At 37.3% G+C, this 19,909-nt stretch overlaps 1 protein-coding gene and 1 pseudogene across 1 annotated transcript in view; one reads left to right on the top strand and one right to left on the bottom strand.

The window, feature by feature from the left end:
- The first annotated feature begins 5,449 nt into the window (after window positions 1-5,449).
- LOC110572159 lies at window positions 5,450-6,989 on the top strand (annotated as a pseudogene).
- A 7,458-nt stretch (window positions 6,990-14,447) lies between these two features.
- EMCN (endomucin) overlaps window positions 14,448-19,909 on the bottom strand; it is a 96,041-nt gene continuing 90,579 nt past the window's right edge. Inside the window, exon 12 of the mRNA XM_021680374.1 lies at window positions 14,448-14,996. The gene's annotated coding sequence lies outside the window, so the exon portion shown is untranslated. The remainder of the gene's footprint in view (window positions 14,997-19,909) is intronic.

The raw sequence follows: 19,909 nt of genomic DNA, 5'->3' as shown, positions 1-19,909 counted from the left end.
AAATGTGGTTTCTCTTTACGAATTTACAACACGATGAGTGGTTGGTAAAATAGTCCTGCTGCATCCTTAACTGTATTCTTAATAACAATCTCACTACGGATACCAAGCACAAAGAGCTGCTGAGCTTATGTGTAGGATATTAAACTTAAAAACCTGGTGGTAATCTTTCGCAAGAAGAAAACTGAAGTGGGAATGACTAGCAGGACAACTGATGGATACTTGAAGATAGTTTTTATTGATAAAGATGATATAGGCGACACTTCATTTTGAAAAATTAATTGGATAGTTTGGCAAACATTTGATCTCATCACTAAGGACTGGCTCTGAACTTTTGATATTTTAAAGTATTGCTCTATCTTCCTATTCCCCTTTTCAGTTTTGGGTATTGGAGTTACTAAATCCCAGGACTGGGGTCCCTAAACTATTTGGACCTAGTCTGTAGCCATTAAACACAGTGGTTATCAAGCATTTGAAATGTGGTGAATCTGAACTGAGATAGCTTATAAGTGTAAAATGCACACCAAATTTCAAAGACTTCCTTTGGAAAAAAAAAGAATGTATTTCTTTTGTAGTTTTTAAAAACTATATTTTGTGTATATATATGTTAAAATAATTAATTTTGTCTGTTTCCTTCTAGTTTTTGATGTGACTACCAGGAAAATTTAAATCACATACGTGGCTCACATATTTCTATTGAATAGCTTTGCTTAGACTTTAGAAAAATTGTCATAGGATTGTGCGTCTAGTGACATTATTTGCTTAGTGTCAGTGAATATGTAAGCTTTAATATTTCTATTAGCACAAAACATTCTAATCATGTGTCTCCAAATATGTACCTATTAAATTCTTTTTTAAAAAAAATTTCTCATGAAGCTAAGATGTTGAGAAAAATAGCTTGCTCTTAAGTTTTTGGTGACTGAATGACTTCTTGTTAACATAATGACAATTTTTGGTAATTCCAGGCAAGGTTGGTAGGCCATCTAATTTTTCAAGTCTAGGGAAAGCAAAAAATGTCAGCTTCCCTGATGGAAACGGCTTTGAACTAACATCAGTAGACCTGGGTTAAAGCTAAAGCTCTCTTGGCCACTTACAAAGGGTCTGCATGTTCTCTGGTAATAAATTATCTTGCCGGTAGCCAACAATGTGCTCCCATATCTATAAGAAGGGGAAAATTAACAATAGGGGTCCAACTTATCCACAAGGTTGTTGTGGAAAATGGAATCATAATTTCAGTAAAATCTTTTGTAAATTGTTATTACATATATAAGGTGTGATTTTGTTACCTTTTAATATATGGGCAGGAGAAGTATATGTATATTTGTTTTATTATGTTTTTTGAAGGAGAAAAATATATATGAAGTATTTATTTGGTAAAGCTCTTGCAGAGCTAAACTGAGATTTACATTTACTCTCTGCCCCAGCTTCCAGCTAGAGATAATGACCTTAACTACTTCTGTTTTCAGCTCTTCTGGGGCTCATCACTACAATTGTAAATAATAAACTTACATCCTTTTCTGTAAGTAGTGGCTAATTGACCCCGTGCTATTGAATAAAAGAGAATTTAGCTCAGGGACACTACCTCCCAAGTTAAATAACCTGTATCACTCTTCAATGCTTCTATTGCTTTTCTTTTTAACCTTAAATAATGTAATCAAACCTATTCTTTTTTCCATTAACTTCGACAGTGTCTCTTTCTCCTTGTGTGAAATACAGGCATTATTGTCCCTCCTGCATCTCTCACCTCTCCTCCTTCCCTTATCCCGTAACTTCTTTCAACTCTGCCATTATTTTGGATCTTTTAAGTTTGGGTTCAACCTTAAATTCTGTCTACTGAATAATTCTAAAATTGAGAGGCTATGAACATATCGTACATTATTATGATTAGGATAAAGTGTATTCATAGCAGAATCCAGGAGTGAGGTTTGCTTTACCTCAAAGGGTCTTTGTGCCATTTTGTGGAGGCTTTCTCCTTGCGGACTTAAAAGTCATACTTGGAGAGAGCAAGCAGTATGCTCTTCTCTTCCAACAGGCAGTTTATGTATCAGGTGATCATTAAGTACAAGATCCACTTAAGTCATTGGAGCTTGCACTTTCATGGGAATTTTTGCCTACATGACACTTTGCAATGTCTTCTAGAGAATAGTGGAAACCTACCTCCCAATGTCCATAATAGGAAAGTACAGATTATAATTGGTTATTATTGTTGTCCGTCACCTTGGGATAAAAGAAGCAGGCAGATTACTTCTAAGGACAGGTTCAGTGATCTGTAGACTTTGACCCTGAATTAATGAATTTTAAAAAATCTAACCTTTTTAAAACAGAGTGGAGGGAGTTATCAAAAATCTCATGCCTTTGAAACAATTAAAGAGAGAGATGCAGGTGAGTGGAGTTTGAGAATCCATTGGGGGTGATAATTGATTATTAATTGAGTAGCAAATAAAGGGATTTTTTTTGGAAATATTTAGACTAATGTTTGTCTACTATGGGTGTGAATCTTTTATTGCTTTAGTAAAATACCTTTTTCATTAATTGGGCTCAGCAAGGAGGGGAATCCTTCTTGATCTTTGGCCAAAACTACCCCCTAAAATAGACCAAGACACTAAGAGTAGGAAATATAATTCTGTGTCATTAAATTGTTTCTCTTGAAGGTTGCTATTCTAAACATCCAAATCGCATATATTCTTTTGGGAATAATCTTGACTGTGTTTTCCCTTCCCGCATTAAGAAAAAAAGTCAAAAAGCAAAATTAAAAAAAAGAAATCACTGGTTGCGTCTTCCCTTAACTGTTTCTTCCCTATAACATACTATTTGGCTGAAATACTTTTAGAGTTTCCTCAATACCTACAGAAAAAGAGGCAAAACTTTTCCAGGGTACAGCTTCTATTTACGCTGCAACCTTGTATAAGTACTTACTTGTCTGTATTAGCGGTTACATTTAATTTTTGTTGTTGATGTTTTGAGGTTATTGTTGTTCATGTTTGGTTTATAGGGTAGGTATTGTGTTAAACGATTTGCACGCATTCTTTTACTAAATCCTCTCAAAACCTTAATACCGCCATTTTGTAATTGAGAGACTAACCCGTGGAAGCTAGGCTTGTGCTCACTCTAACTCAGAGCTCATCGTTCATTCGGCCCCTGTGCGCCGCACCCACCATACGCCGCTTGGAGAACAAAGCAGTGTCACGTAGCACTAAATGTTATGCTCCTGTCCTCACTTCACCTCGCCTGCCCCTAGTAGCTGCAGGTCAGGAAAAGCCCTCCCCTTCGAGCTTCAAATCTTCTCTTGGCCAGACAATACATTCTTAGAGGGAATTATCACCTAGGATATCTTTTCATCACTCCTGTGCCTAAAATAATACTTTGGACTAGTAGGTGGTAAAAAAACCTTTATTGATGATAATAATGGTAATAACTATTAGCGTTTGGTATTAATAGCAGATTTCAATTTCTGTTCCCTTCCCACACACATTTCTTAAAGCTTCAACCTTTGAAATCTTCCCACACTTCTCTATCCAGACAGTTTGACTGCAGATCCATACTTCACACTCCGAACCTCCTCAGAGTGGGAAGCACAGCTATCAGAACTGTTCTTCTTTTGAAATAAAAATTCACACCAATTCTAGGGAGTGGGCCGGATCCCGATAACAGGATGGAGCTGAGACTGAGCACATTTTCTTGGATGCCAGAGTTTCATCTGATACTTTACTGAACCGTAAGTCTTAGGTAATAGAGGCATTAATTAAAAACCGCCTCTTGCAGCACATGAATGACAAACAATCATACAGCCCTCGGCAAGTAAGTGGGCTTTACTGCAAAGCCAGAGAAAACCTCATCTGGGCCTCCTCTAATCTATCAGATCATCTAAGCTCTTTGAGATAACTAAATGGCATTGCAACGGGAGCAGCAGGGGCGGGGCTGACAGTTTTTCTTTTAAGTGCTTTCATTTGCTTTAGTTTTAGTTCCAAGCAAAATACTCTAAATCCTGCACAGTGCTTACACTTAAAATTTAAATGCAGCATTATTATATGGCACTGCAATACTGGCAAAAGATAGCCCTCACTCTGCCAATATATTGCCAGCACACCAAAAAACCTCCTCCCTTATCAGAGCGTATGTGCGTGCTCTCTCTCTCTCTTTCTCTCTCTCTCTCTCTCTCCCCCCCCACACACCTGATCCTAGAGGAGGTTAATGAAGACCTGACCCTAAATTTCTGTGTACAAGTAAGGTTTTGTACCTTAAAGCATTGCAAACATTATCTTGTTTAAGTGTGCTTGAATTGACATGGTCCAGACCTACATTTGGTCAACAAAATAAACGTGTTCCAGAAATCAAACAAATCTGTATTTAAAAAAAAAAAAAAATTCTCAAATTACTCGTCCTTTTTGCCGTTTTCCTCATTATCAAAACACATCCCTAAAACCAGTGATAGTCAAAATATCTAATCATAGATGTGGCATAGGGCACTGACTTAAAAGAACAGATGGCCTCACTTTTACCAGACATTATCCTATCAGGAGCTGGATCCTAGAGAGATCTGAGGTCCCAGGGGCGGGACCAGAGCTGCTGTGGGGGCTCTTGGGGGGAGAGTAAGCTTAGGATAGCAGCTATTTATCAATGATACTGAAACATTTCAATATTTTAACAGCTTATCAGATAAATGTTAACATTGCTAAAAGCTCATTTATATTAATAAGTAATCCTAGAATCATGACACTTAGAGAAGGTTCTAATTTGGTGGTAGACTAGAAGGGTTTAGAAATTCTCACAGGTGTTGGAAAGGGATCTCGGTCTTGCCAATTAACTTTGAATATAAATATGAGTGGTTCTAACCCTGGGTGTCACTAAAAATCAAGGAGGGAAAAAGTTATTATATCTTGTGTCCCTGTGCGTCATAATCTCATTTAATTATCTCAGTAGCCCTGTAGGACTATATTAGTTTACTAGGACTACCATAATAGAGTACCACAGATTGAGTGGCTTCAATGAGAGAAATATACTTCTTCACAATTCTGGAGGGAAGAAATGCAAAATTAAGGTGTCAACAGGGCTGATTTCATTCTGATACTTCTTTCCTTGGCGTATAAAAGGCTGTCTTCTCCCTGTGTCTTCACACGGTTTTCCCTGTATGTGTGTTGTCCCCTAATTCCCTCTTCTTAAGGACACCAGTCATACTGGACTAGGGTCCTTCTTAATGACATCATCACTGTGTCACTTTCAAGACCCTATCCCTAAACACAGGCACAATCTGCGGTTGTTGGGTTAGGACTTCAACGTATAAATTTGGGGGAGCACAATTCAGTGCATAGCAGAAATTTAATCATATAGCCCCTCCTTGTAGAACAATATTTATATAGTCAGTACATTACTTACCTCAACTCAGCTCGTCAGGGACGGTAGCTGGGACCTGGTGTCTGCTCCTGTCGCCTGTACCTGCTAAGCTGTAGCTATGATGCACAAGTGCTTCTCTCTCTATGTTGGCCAGACTGGTGTCCATATCAACAATGCCTGCTGGGAGCTCCATTGCCTGGAACATGGCATCCTGCCCGATGGCCACATGCCAAGTGACAACACCATTACGGGAGGAGATGACTCCTTCAACACCTGCTTCAGTGAGATGGGTCCTGGCAGGCATGTGCCCAGGACAGTGTTTGTGGACCTGGACCCCACGGTCATGGATGAAGTTCGCACTGGAACCTACCGCCAGCTATTCCACCCTGAGCAGCTCATCACAGGCAAGGAAGAGGCTGCCAACAATTATGTCCAAGGACATGACACCATTGGCAAGATTGATCACATCTTGGGCTAAATTCAGAAACTGGCCAACCAGTTCACAGGTGTTCAGGGCATCTTGGTTTCCCACAGCTTTGGAGAGTGAACTGGTTCTGGGTTCACCTCCCTGCTGATGGAACTCTCTATTGATTATGGCAAGAAGTCCAAGCTGGAGTGCTCCATTTACCCAGATGCCCCCCCACCCTGCCCCGCCCAGGTCTCTACAGCTGTAGCTGAGCCCTGTGACTCTTCCCCACCAGCCACATCATCCTAGAGCACTCTGATGGTGACTTCATAGTAGACAAAAGGCCGTCTATGACATCTGTTGTAGAAACCTTGATATTGAGCGCCCAAACTACACTAATCTGCTACATTAGCCAGACTGTGTCTTCCATCAGTGCTTTCCTCAGATTTGCTGGAGCCCTGAATTTGATCTGACAGAATCCCAGACCCACCTGGTATCCTATCCCCACATCCATTTCCCTCTGGCCACCTATGCCCCCGTCATCTCTGCTGAGAAAGACTACCATCAACAGTTCTCTGTAGCAGAGATCACCAGTATGTGCTTTGGGCCAGACAACCAGATGGTGAAATGTGGCCAGGGTAAATACATGGCTTGCTGCCTGTTGTACCGTGGCTATGTGGTTCCTGAAGATGTTAATGCTGCCATTGCCACCATTAAGACCAAGCATCGCTTTATGGACTGGTACCCCACTGACTTCAAAGTTGGTATTAACTACCAGCCTCCCACTGTAGTACCTGGTGGAGACCTGACCAAACTACAATGAGCTGTGTGCATGCCGAGCAGTACCACAGCCATTGCTGAGTCCTGGGCTCACCTGGACCACAAATTTGACCTGATGTATGTATGCCAAGTGTGCGTTCACTGGTACGTGGGTGAGAGCATGGAGGAAGCAGAGTTTTCTTTTTTCTTTTTTCTTTTTTAGAAGGGGGAGGAGCAAGGGGGAAGGAGAGAGAGAAGGTTAAATAGGCTCCCCGATAAGCGTAGAGCCTGACGTGGGGCTTGATCTCATGACCCTAAGATCATGACCTGAGCTGAAATCAAAAGTTGGATGTTTAACCGACTGAGCCACCCAGATGCCCTGGAAGGTGAGTTTTCTGAGGACTGTGAGGACAAAGCTGCCCTGCAGAAGGGTTATGAGGAGGTTGGTGTGGATTCTGTTGAGGAATATGGTGAAGAAGAGAGAGAGGAACACTAATTACCATTCCTTTCAGCCCTGGATCATGTTAGACTCAAAACTTTAGCTTCAACAGTAGCTGACAGGCATTAAAGCTTTCTGGTTAGATTGTCTTCACTTTTAACTGTGATCATGTCTTATTTTTCCATGTGTACTTGTAGAATTTTTCCAACATGTCTCAAAGTAAAGGTTTAAGAAAGAAAAAAAAAATTAAAAAGTTTATAAAATCTTTTTAGAAGTCACTTTTATTAAGGCATATTTTATACCTAAAATAATTCCTATTTTAAGTGTACAGCTTGAGTTTGGGCAAATAAGTATACCTTCTAACCCACGCCATGATCAAACTACAGAAACTTCTATCATCTCAAAAATATTGCCTGTGCTTATTCCCTGGCACACCACTCCCCTTTATCCCTGGCTCAAGACAGACACTGGCCTGATTTCCTTTCTAGTGTTTCATAGAAATGGAGTCATAAAGTATGCACACCACTATCCCTGGCTTCTTTTTTACCACATGATGCATAATGTTTTTGAGATTCATCCGTTTTTTGGGTGTATCAGCAGTCTGTTCCATTTGACTGCTGCATGGTAATCCATTGTATGACTCTACCACAATTTGTTTATTGTGTATAGTTTTGGCTATTATGAAAAGAGCTGAAATGAGCCTTTGGTTATAGGTCTTTGTATAGCCAGGACATGTGTTTTCATTTCTCTTGGGTAAATACATAAAAGTGGAATAGTGTGTCATATGAGAAGTATGCATTTAACTTTTGAAACTTTTTTTTTCAAGAAGAATCTGCTACGTTGTTTTCCAAATGGTGTATTATTTTACATTCCCACTGGCAGTATATGAGAGTTCTAGTTCCTCCATATTCCCTCCAACACCTGGTATTATTGGCCTTAATAATTTTAGCCTTTCCTGTGGATATGTAGTGGTATCTCATTGTAATTTTAAATTTGCATTTTCTTGATGACTAAATGATACTGAGTTTCTTTCCATGTGCTTATTGGAAAATCGTATATCTTCTTTTGTGAATTGTCTTTTTAAATATTTTTCCTGCTTTTAGTGGATGGACTTATTTTTAAGTTTTTTGAGTTCCTTATGTATTCTAGATATAAGCCATTTATCAGACGTGTAATTCCAATATTTTCTTCTATTCTTTAGCTTGCATTTTCAGTTTATTAGTGCTTATTTCAAGAGCAGAATTTTTAGTTTTGATAAAGTTCAACTTATTTTGCTTTTAATTTTGCCCTTTGGTGTCCTATTTAGGGAAACTTTACTGACTCTATAGAAAGCAAAAGTTATAGATGTGGATTTAGTGTTTAAATTTATGACACATTTTAAGTTGGTATGTGTGTAGTATGAGGTAAGTGTTGACCTTTTTTATGCACATGAGTAAACTATTGTTCCAGAACCATTCCTTTCTCCATTGAATTAATATGGCACCCTTGTCAAAAATCATTTGATATATATGCGTGTGTGTATAGGGAAATATCACATATTTACTTATTTCTGCAATATCTATCTTGTTCTATTAATTAAATTCTATCCTTAGGTCAGTACAAACTGTTTTGATTACCGTAGCTTTATAGTAAGTCTTCCAATCCAGGAGTATAAGTAGCCCAAGCTTATTCTAAAAAAAAAAAAAAAAAAAATTAGCAATTCTAAGTTCATTTTATTTTCATATGAACTTTTGAATTACCATCAATTTCTATAAAAAATGAAAACTGGATTTAGAATGGAATTTTGATAAATTCATCGATCAATTTAAATAGAAATGACATCTTAATATTGGGTAGTTTAATCTATGATCTGGTGTTCTTTAATTTCTCTCAGAAGTTTAACAGTTTTAAATGTATAAGGAGTGCACATATTTTGTAAAATTTATCCCTAAGAACTTTATATTTGTTGTAAATGGTATATCTTTTCAACTTTCTTTTTTTTGTTGTTACTAAATAAATCAGTTGATTCTGTTTATTAATCTTACATTCCATAAGCATCACAAATCCGTTTATTAATCCTAGGAGTTTTTTTGTGGGTTTCATAGGATTTATGCAGATTCTGTCATCTTTCTTTCCAGTCTATATATGTTTTTATTTCTAGCATTATTACATTGGCTAGGACCTCACCCCCACCCCCCTCCAGCCCAGAACAATGTTGAATAAAAGTGATAAGAGAGAATATGTTTAGTTCTTAATTTAATTTTATTTTATTTTATTTAAAAAAAAATTTTTATTTATTTATTTATTCATGAAAGTCAGAGAGAGAGAGAGGCAGAGGCAGAGGGAGAGAAGCAGGCTCCCCGCCTAGCAGGGAGCCCGATGCGGGACTCGATCCCAGGACCCTGGGATCATGACCTGAGCCGAAGGCAGACGCTTAACCGTCTGAGCCACCCAGGCGCCCCAAGTTCTTAATTTTAGTGAAAAGCATTTATTTTCACCACTTATATGAATTAGCTGTAGGTTTTCATAAATGTGCTTTATCAGATTGAGGAAGTTCTCTTTTAATCCTAATTTGATGAGATATTTTATGATAAGTGAATATTGAATTTTATCAAATGCTTTTTCTGTATCTATTGAGGTAAGCATATGGATTTTTTTCCTTTATTCTGCTAGTATGTTGAATTACAATGACTGATTTTCAAATGTCAGATAACCTTGGATTCCCAGGATAAATTTCACTTGATATTTTTATATTGCTGAATTTTAGTTGCTAATATTTAGTTAATAGTTTGGGTTATTTTTGGTATTTATGTTCATGAGGGCTATTGACCCATAGGGTTTTTTTTTTTTTTTTTTTCTTCATTGTAATGTCTTTGGCTGGTTTTCTTATCAGGATAATACTAGCCTGTTGGAATTAGCTGTGAAGTATCCATCCTTTTTATCATTTATGAATCCCTCTTTATCAAGTGATTTTTCTCATGATTATAGTTCACAGTTTACTTCTTTGGGGGCATCTATATCATTTTATTTTTTAAATTTTATTAATTTTATTTATTTATTTATATTATGTTCAGTTAGCCAGTGTATAGTACATCATTAGTTTTTGATGTAGTGTTCAGTGATTCATTAGTTACATATAATACCTAGTGCTCATCTCAACACTTGCCTTCCTTAATACCCATCACCCTGTTACCCCCTCCCCCTCACCCCTCTGAAACCCTCAGTTTTTTTCCTGGGGTCCATAGTCTCTCATGGTTCATCTCCCTCTCTGATTTCTCCTCCTTCAGATTTCCCTCCCTTTCCCTATGGTCCTCTGTGCTATTGTTTATGTTCCACATATGAGTGAAACCATATGATAATTGTCTTTCTCTGCTTGACTGACTTCACTTAGCATAATCCCCTCCAGTTCCATCCATGTTGATGCAAATGGTGGGTATTCATCCTTTCTGATGGCTGAATAATATTCCATTTTATATATGTACCACATCTTCTTTATCCATTCGTCTGCTGAAGGGTATCTCGGCTCCTTCCACAGTTTGGCTATGGTGGATATTGCCGTTATGAACATTGGGGTACATGTGCCCCTTCTTTTCACTACATCTGTATCTTTGGGGTAAATACCTAGTAGTGCAATTGCTGGGTCATAGGGGAGCTCTATTTTTAACATCTTGAGGAAATTTCATACTGTTTTCCAGAGTGGCTGTACCAGCCTGCATTCCCACCAACAGTGTAAGAGGGTTCCCCTTTCTCCATATCCTCACCAACATTTGTTGTTTCCTGTTTTGTTAATTTTTGCCATTCTAATTGGTGTAAGGTGGTATCTTATTGTGGTTTTGATTTGTATTTCCCTGATGGCTAGTGATGTTGAGCATCCTTTCATATGTCTGTTGGCCATTTGTATGTCTTCTTTGGAGAAGTGTCTGTTCATGTCTTCTGCCCATTTTTTGACCAGGTTACTTGTTTTTTTGACTGTTGACTTTGGGAAGTTCTTTATATATCTTGGATATCAGCCCTTTATCTGTAATGTCATTTGCAAATATCTTCTCCCATTCTGTGGGCATCTATATCATTTTAGATTGGATAATGACTATTTGGAACTTTATGTTGTTGATGTGTTGCTTTGCTGTATTTTGTTGTCTTTATCAAAGATTGTCAGACCTTGTCCTGGGAGGTCTTTAAATATGTTGGGTTTTTTCATTCTTTTAGGGTTTATTTTTAGGCTGTTCTAGGGTTTATCTAGAGTCACCTTTACTCTAGGGGTATTTTAGCACGACTACTAAAGTGTGACTCTTGTGGGATCATCAATCAAGGTGATCAATGAGGATTTTCCAATATAGCTTGTCAGACCCTGAATGTCTTTCTGCCCTGTATGATGTCTAGGAATTTTCAGCTACAGCTCTTTTTTGCCTGGTTTCATGAAGTTTTACCCTAAGCATATGCACAGTTTAATATCCCATTATCAACAGATAAAAAGTCACCTATATGCAGATTTTTGGAGGTCTTTATGTAGCTCTTTCCTGTCTGGTACTCTGCTCCATGAATTCCAGCTATCGTAGTCCCCTTGCTCCAATCTATGTCTCCTCAACCCAGTGTGATTCTCAGGTTCTACTTAATGGTCCTCCTCTATGCAGCTGGTCTGAAATGTGTCAAAGTCAGGCCTTCATAGGGCTCACAATTTTGTTTCTCTCTTCTAATGGATCATGGTCCAGTTCTGCCTTTTGTTCATTGTCTGAAACAGTAGTTTAGTTTTTTAATTGTTTATAGGGGGATGATAAATCTGGCCAGGAGTATAATGCTTTCACCCCTTTTTTTAGATAAATAAACTTAGATTAGAAAGACTTAAGTAGTATAGTGATGAGGAACAAGGATTTGGGATTTAGGTTGGGATCTAAATTTTTGCTGTTAACTAGTTGTACAACCTGGGTAAATTATGTAACTTTCTGTCTTGGCTTCCTATCTTTAAAATGGATATGCTTATGTTTATGCTTATGATGATAACAACAATAAGAAAAAAGTAATATAATATTAGAAATTATTTCTTACCATTATTGTGACAATTAACTGAGATGATGAATGTGAAGTGTTTAACATAATGCCTGGCATGTAATGAATGTTGGATATGGTGTTAGGCAACTAATGATATTGTCCATGATCACTTCAGTAGAATTCTGACTTCAAGTTCAGGAATGTAACATTGATAGGCATGATAGATGTTTTTCCATTATTTATCAAAACTGTTTTTCTTTTAAAAAGTACCCAGACAGGAAAATATATTCAGGTCCACCCACCAGACAAATCGCCTTGAAGCAAGGACAAAGTATACTCATTTAATGAAACATGAGAAATCTAGTTTGTGTTGGTGGGGAAATTTTTAAGGAAAGATCTGTGGATAATCCATCATAAGTTCTTAGCTCAGGATAACTATTATTTAATTAACCACAATGATGGATATCTTGAATATAGGTAATAATTAACAGTTTCATAGTTTTGAGACTAGGTGTCATCCAAAACATAACTTTTAAAGGACATATCCAGTTTTCTTTTTAAAACCCCACAAAATCTTGAATAATCACGAGTAGGGCTCAACAGAGAAAAATCAGGGAAAGCTAGCACGTTCACTGTTGAAGGTTCGTCCATGTCCTAAGTTGATCCTCATGATGGCAGGTAGACAAGAAATAAGACACAGATTTGTCAGATGTGTAATGGAATATTTCAGCTCAGCAAGGGGAATTTAGAAGTCTTTCTCTGCTGGCTAATCACAGCCACTGTGTCGGCCAACAACATCTGCTTATTCTCAGATGACAACAGTGCCAGTTAATTAGCTCTTGTTTATGTTTTGACTATTGATAGGCTTAAATTATATTCATATTGTCATGCAGAATAAATACATAAAAAGGTTTAGCTTTGGTCTAAATACAGCCTTTCTTTTGTTGCAGTGACATTTGAGCTGTATATCAGAATAAAAAGATTATAGTAAGTCAGGCATAAAAAATAGATCATCTAAATCAGATAATTAAAAAAATCTGATTAATGATAATTTTGGATTGAAAACAAAATACCCTACTTCAACAGAAGTTTTAAGTTGATTTATAAAAATGCAGACATTATCTACGAAAGAGATTGGTGCTACAAAATGCCACTAGTATCTCCGCCAAGTCTTCAATCCTCTTTTCGCTTTGACTGTTTTAAAGATTTAATGCTATATTTGTTAGTATAAAGCATCTTCTTTATGGAAAATTCTTGAACTAGAACGAATTTCATTCTTTTATGACCATTAAAAAGCTTTCCCTCTTCTGATCCTTGTAAACTTTCTTCGAATAATACTTATGAAAATTCACGTAAATGGTTTTTCTACAAGCCAGAATAACATATCACTTGCAGTAATTTAAACTGCAGAAAAGTTTGTTTCTTTGCAATACATTCTGTGTAACAAGGCTTCTGTTGAGGAGCTCAGTACAGCATTCTAGGGGTATTGGAATATTTTCCTTCTGGAGACAAATGCTCCATGGTTGGCCTCCTCCAGCCTTTGCTATTCCCATTTAAAGACTTGTAGGTTGGAGTTGATCATAGGCAAAGCATCTTTCAAGGGAAGTGTATGTATTGGATATCCTTGCTTTTTTCTCTACCTTCTTGCTTGCTTTTTTTCTGTCCCCAGATCCCCCATCTCTCTTCTCAAAAAAACACAGAGACACCATTCAATAATATAGCCATGCTTGCTTGGGTGTCCTTGATTAGAAATAGTCCAGATATCAAGAAGCTAAAACCAAGATGATTATTTATATAATTCTTAAAGCTGGAAGTTTTGAAATACACTGCAAAAAATGACATTTTAAAAAGCAGTTTTAAATACGTCATTCTGTCTCTACTACACTGCACTCACGTCACTAAGATAATTCAGCATTGAAAGCAGCTTAGGTAATCATGAAGTTGAAGAGCTGTCTGCCACTGCGGCTTTAGTTCCAAGGCTTTCCATAGAACTTCAACCAACATGACATTCTGATCCATTGTACCCAAGAAGTGGTCAAGGTTGATCAGTCAGCTTTCAACAGAAGAATTTGCTCCTGAGGGAATGGCAGCTATGATCGTATGGTATTTTTAGGAAAGTGATACACTGAGAAATAATATCACAATTATGTATTTATGAAGTGTTGGTTTCTACAAACTGGAGATTTGATGATGATTGCTAGAACAAATCATTGCATTTCTAGAAAAAAATTAAAAATGCACAGACACTGTCAACCAAATGGATTATGAAAAATCTCAATCCTGTTGTCATCTTAATGAATGCAGTAAAGAGTGTCATAAATGCCCTTACATCCTTGTCACATAGTGTGAATTACAAATAGAAAGACCAGAGAAATGGTAAACTGACTTCCTTTTCATGGAGTCTGATTTGTGAATCCTTTGTTCCTTTCTCACTTATTACAGACGCCTTTCATTAGTGAGCTCTCATATTCAGATAATCAGCCCCCAAATATTCATAATTATGTGAAGACAATACCATTGCCATTTTCACAGTCACATTATGATATTTTTAGTGAGTGGAATATAGTAATTATTTATTAAAAGTAACACATGAAAATATGAATAAAATATCTTTATGTACAAAGACGCATGGCATGATTTCTACCTAATATTTAATAAAACACTTGCAAATTGTCTCTGCATTAACATAGTACAAAACAATAAATACAAATATCAGGTCATATAAGAACACCAAGAAAATAGGGAAGTCTCCATGGATAGGAACTGTCGGCTCTGGAAACTTTAAACTCAAGGGAAGATCATGTCGTCATGAACCCACCTGCTTGGACTGTCAGGTTAACTGCTCACAAATGTCCTTCCTAAAACTCGATCTCCTAAGGATGTTCCTAAAAAATGTAGTAATGTGCTTTTTCACATCTCAAATGACAGGAGAGGCCCAGGCTTCTTTTAGATTCTAAGAAATTATTGCATGTCATCTGAACATCACTTTATTGGGACAGGCGACTGGCACAGACTGGAGAGCAGAACTGGAAGTCGGGACTGAGTCCATAAATCGGGTCTCCCTTCCTATCCCTGGAGCATAGAAGCTGAAGATTAAGCCTGTAGGGGGGGAAAAAAAGTTCAGATTCCAAGAAAGTGAAGAAGTAGAGATGCTGGAGGGGCCATTTCTTGTTCAGAAATGTTAGGAACTTGCTGAATTTTTTCCACCCAGTAGAATCACTTGACCATTTCACAAGCACTTCAAACTCAACATGTCCCAAAGGAAAACACACTACAGTGGCCCCACCCCCACCCCTATTCGTGGTTTTGTTTCTCCTGATTTCAGCTACTTGCAGTCAACCTTGGACTGGAAGCAGATGATCCCCCTTCTGACCTATTGATCAGAAGGTCAGTAGTAGCCCGAGGCTATGTCACGACACCTACCTCAGTCACCTTCATCTCATCAAGCAGGCATTTTATCACCTCACATCATCATAAGAAGGGTGAGGACAGTACAATAAGATATTTGGAGAGGGAGAAAAACCACATTCACATAACTTTTATTACAATTTATTTTTATAACTGTTTTATTTTGGTATTAGTTATTGTTGTTAATCTCTTACTGTGCCTTATTTGTAAATTAAACCTTATCATAGGTATGTATGTACAGGAAAAATCATAGTATGTACAGGGTTTAGTACTATCCATGGTTTTAGGCATCCACTGTGGGTCTTGGAACATGTGTACTGCCTGCCAAACCTGTTCCTTCTCACCGCACAATTCTAATCTTTGCTGTAACCTCCATGGTCCACCCAGGCGCTCATGCTGGAAATGTGGACATATCTATACTCCTAATCTTCCTCATTCCCCAATGCCCACATTCAATCAATCGTGACCTCTGGATGAGTTTACGTTCCAGACATTTCTCTATTCCATTCTGCCTCTTCATCACCATCCCTACTGTACCTGCAGAACTGGTGAAGAACGTGTGCTTTACTTAGGGAATATCGCAACAGTTTTTTTAACTTCTCTGCTTCCAGTCTTACTCCTCTTGAATTAATCTTTATTAAACACTCAGTGATGTGTCTTCAGCACAAATCTCATCATATTCCTCTTCTGATTAAAGTCCTTAACTCTACCCTATCATTAATGGAACACAGTTCAAAGTCTGTTGTTTGGGGTGATAACGTGAATAATGAAGACATTTATTGGCAACTTTTATGCTTTGCTGCTGTGTGCTTATCAGGGGAAAGCATGAACAGACAAATCTCTACTTCTCCTTCACAAGAAGGAGAGAAGGAGAGCCAGGGCTTTGTTTTATGACTTTGGAGTTTTCTTCTTTGCAGTGCAGAAACAACTTTCTCTGTTGACCCCACAAGGAGCAGGAGATGGAGGCTTCTGTGCCTAAGTGGAAAAGGGGAAGTGGCCTGACCTGACAGGGGTTAGATGTTGCCCTGCTGTTGATGGTAGGACTGGCGGTTCCCAAGAGTCTGGGTGGGGTGGGCCTGGTCCCAGGGGTGGAGACCTTCACCCTGCTCTTTTATGGCATGGTTGGTGGAGGCAGGGACTTTGGTAGGGATGGTTAGTCACACTTCTGCTTTGCGTGGGGTAAAGCTGGACCCTGGCTGCCATGGTGGGGAGTGGTTTAGAGATCAGGGAGTGGCCACAGGATCCATGTCAAGTTTAGTCTATGGAAAGGATCATAGAACAGAGTATTTCTGATGTCCTCCCAGAGTATCTGCAACTGACAAATGATCCAGTTTATGCTAGGGCATGGTGTAGCTCTAGAAGGAGCACAATGATCATGCAGAACAGACCCTCTCTCAAATTTGGAACTGATTTCCTGGATATTTTACATCAAAGGTTGCAGGACCGGTGTCTCCCAAAATGAGTAAATGTCTGCATGACATTAATGAAGGAGGAAAGAATCTCATTTTATTCTACTTAGAAAAAGTATTTTATTCTTGTTTTCTGCAGTTCTTGATGATTTACCGTGGAAAACAAGACCTCCCATGATCTTGTGCCCTCTACTGCTTCAGCCGCATTTTCTAGCCTTTCTGACATTGAACTGTATCCTCTAGGCCAGTGCATCTCAAACTATGAATGGTGAGGACTAGATTTTTTTTAAATTTCTAATCAGCTGCAAAATGATATTTAAAAAAATACAATAACATGAATAGAATGTTGCAACAATATCAGATTGCTATGATTTTTAAAGGCTTGTATTCAGTTTCTATACTTAATCTCACCATAGAACATTATTAACAGTTCACTGACTGAGCAGCAGATGTGCATAGCACAGCCCTAGGCCCACCAATTGTTTCTGATTTCTTTCATATACATGCAGTTTCTTATCTTACAAGTCTCAGTTCAAATGCCATCTTTTCTAAGCAAGTAGCCATTAAATTCAAGGTACCATGTCTAACTTTATATACCACTATTTTATTATTTACCATATTAAAGTAAAATTATCTTCCTTATGTGTATTTCTCTTCACTTCTATAAGCCCCCTGTGGACAGCAACATGTCATGTCCCTGTTTATACTTGGTCTCATACTTGGCAAAGAGCAGGATCTCTGTCACTTTTTGTTCAACTGACCCAGACTCTTTTGTAGGTGAGTTCCCAGGTGAAGTCAAGAGTTTGTAGCACAGACCATCTAGGTAAACACCTGGATTTATGTGAGTAGGCTAATGCTCATGATTAATACTATATTGATTATTTTTTTCAAGGATCAGCAAGTAATATGGGAACAAAGTGACATTTTCATCAGAGTATACTCCACGTTGATAATCTTTTTTCAAGAGATGGAATTTGCTTCATTAATGATTTTTCTTCATTAGTTGGAAGTTTCAATTTGAAAGTACCAATATCAGTATTTGCTTCCTTTCCAATGTTATAATCTCTCTAAACTTAGTGTATTGTCTTCAATAATGATAATGCATGACTTTATGGTTACTGAATGTTTCACAACCTTAAAATTTTATAAATTTGTGATGTTTGTAAAGAATAAATGATCATTTTTATAATAAAGTATCATAATAGATTCTTTAACACTGACAACACTTTATAAGCAAAGAAGCAAAATGGTCTTAAAAGAAAAGATCTTCCTGTCGTAAGTTTTACAGATGTGGGGCCCAGTGCAAAGCATTATTAAGAATTTAGTTTAGGGCCATAACAAGGATGAGAAAATAGATCTCTTCCATGATGTTTTCTTTTTTTAGCCCCTGCTATTTTTTCTTAAAATGTAAGAAAAATAATTGAAAAACATGTTAAACTCTTCTGGAAGTTCACAAAAATGCTTTTAAGTTATCATGGCACCATTGAGAAATGACAGAAGTTGAGTGAATTGTATCTGGGAGAAAACTGAAAATGGGTAACGTTCCATACTTCTGAGGGTCTGTGGAATGAGATTTTCATATAAGCCACTGGTCTATCCAGACTATTGGTTCTTGATCTGAAACTCCCTTTGCTTTTTTTTTTTTTTTTAAGATTTTATTTAATTATTTCAGAGAGAGAGAGAAAGGAAAAGAGAGAGAGAGAAAGCACAAGCAGGGTGGAGCAAAAGAGGGAGCAGCAGGCTCCCCGCAGAGCAGGGAGGCCGATGCAGGACTCGATGCGGGACTTGAGCCCAGGACCCTGGGATCATGACCTGAGCTGAAGGCAGATGCTTAACCGACTGAGCCACCCAAGCACCCCCTCCTTTTGCTTCTTAAACTGTCAGGAGTCTTCGAACAGAATGGAGAGAGAGCCTGCTGGTGAGGGAGCAAGCAGGTTACAGTAGCTCTCTCCTTTCCTATAGCACAGAATTGGTTGTGGACCAATCAAATGCTTTCTGTTCAGTTTTAAAATTGTCCCCTCCCCCATTTAACATATACCTTGGACATGTTTGCATGTAATTAAAAATTGTCTTGAGAATTACTTTTGCTAAGTTATATAATGTCAGTGATAGGATGAAGCATAATTTACTTGAAATTTCCATACCATTAGACATGTAAATTGTTTCTAAATGTTCGCTACTATTCTTTGTATATTAACGTTTAATCACACTTCAAATAATGTCCTTATGAAAGTTTCCTAAAAGTGAAGTTACTAGGTGACAAATGTGAATATTTTAAGTCCTTTGGTGAAAATACCACCAAACTGTTCTTCAGAAAGATTAATCTAATTTATACTTTAAAATGCAGCATATGATATTATTTGCTTCACCAGTATGACTTTTAAAAATTAGGAAAAAAAAGTTTAAGTAAATTGAAGGTTATAATTTTTTTGGTCTTAATTCACATTTTTTTATTATTATAGTAACTCTTCTGTAATTTTATATTACCATTTCTATTTCCTCCTCTATGAATTGCCTGTTCTTGGCCTTTGTTCATTTTTCTGCTTCCTAATATGTATAAATGTCTTTGGTATATTTAAGATATTAGTTAAGTGGTCTCATATTTATGCCAAACATTTTCTCAATTTGTTTTTTGTTTCATAATTTTCTTTATGATAATTTTTTTTTATATTTGGACATTTTAAGTCATGACATAATAGAGTTCCTATCTTTTCCATTGGATTTCCTTACATTGTTTACATTTTAAAAAATTTTTAATCAGTTACTTAATAAAACATACATGTTTTTCTTTTTCTTTCTCTTTTTCTGTACTTAGTTCTTTATATATCTTTTCCATATAGACATTATTAGCTAATGTCCCCACCTCCACACTCATTATGGACCAATTTGTTCATTTATTGGCATCAATAAAAAAAAAAAAGTACTTTGCCTGCTCCACACTTTTGCACACTTTTGCTGTCTTTGTGACAGCAAATCAATTCCTTTAGCTATGTTATCCTTACCACTCCTTGTCATAAGAGAATTAATCTCAGAAGAAAATAACAGCACATTTGCATGATAAATGAGCCACAAATATACATAGAAATGCATATCACTAATATATTTCTAATCTTTGATTCTGGTGGCCTTCAAAACTTAACATGAATTATTTTTACGTTAATAGCTATTTTGAAGGTGGTACCAGCTAATAGTTGG

The sequence above is a fragment of the Neomonachus schauinslandi genome, chromosome 2 (genome assembly GCF_002201575.2).
Source record: "Neomonachus schauinslandi chromosome 2, ASM220157v2, whole genome shotgun sequence".
Lineage (NCBI taxonomy): Eukaryota > Metazoa > Chordata > Mammalia > Carnivora > Phocidae > Neomonachus > Neomonachus schauinslandi.
This window is presented reverse-complemented; position numbering and strand designations above follow the sequence as displayed.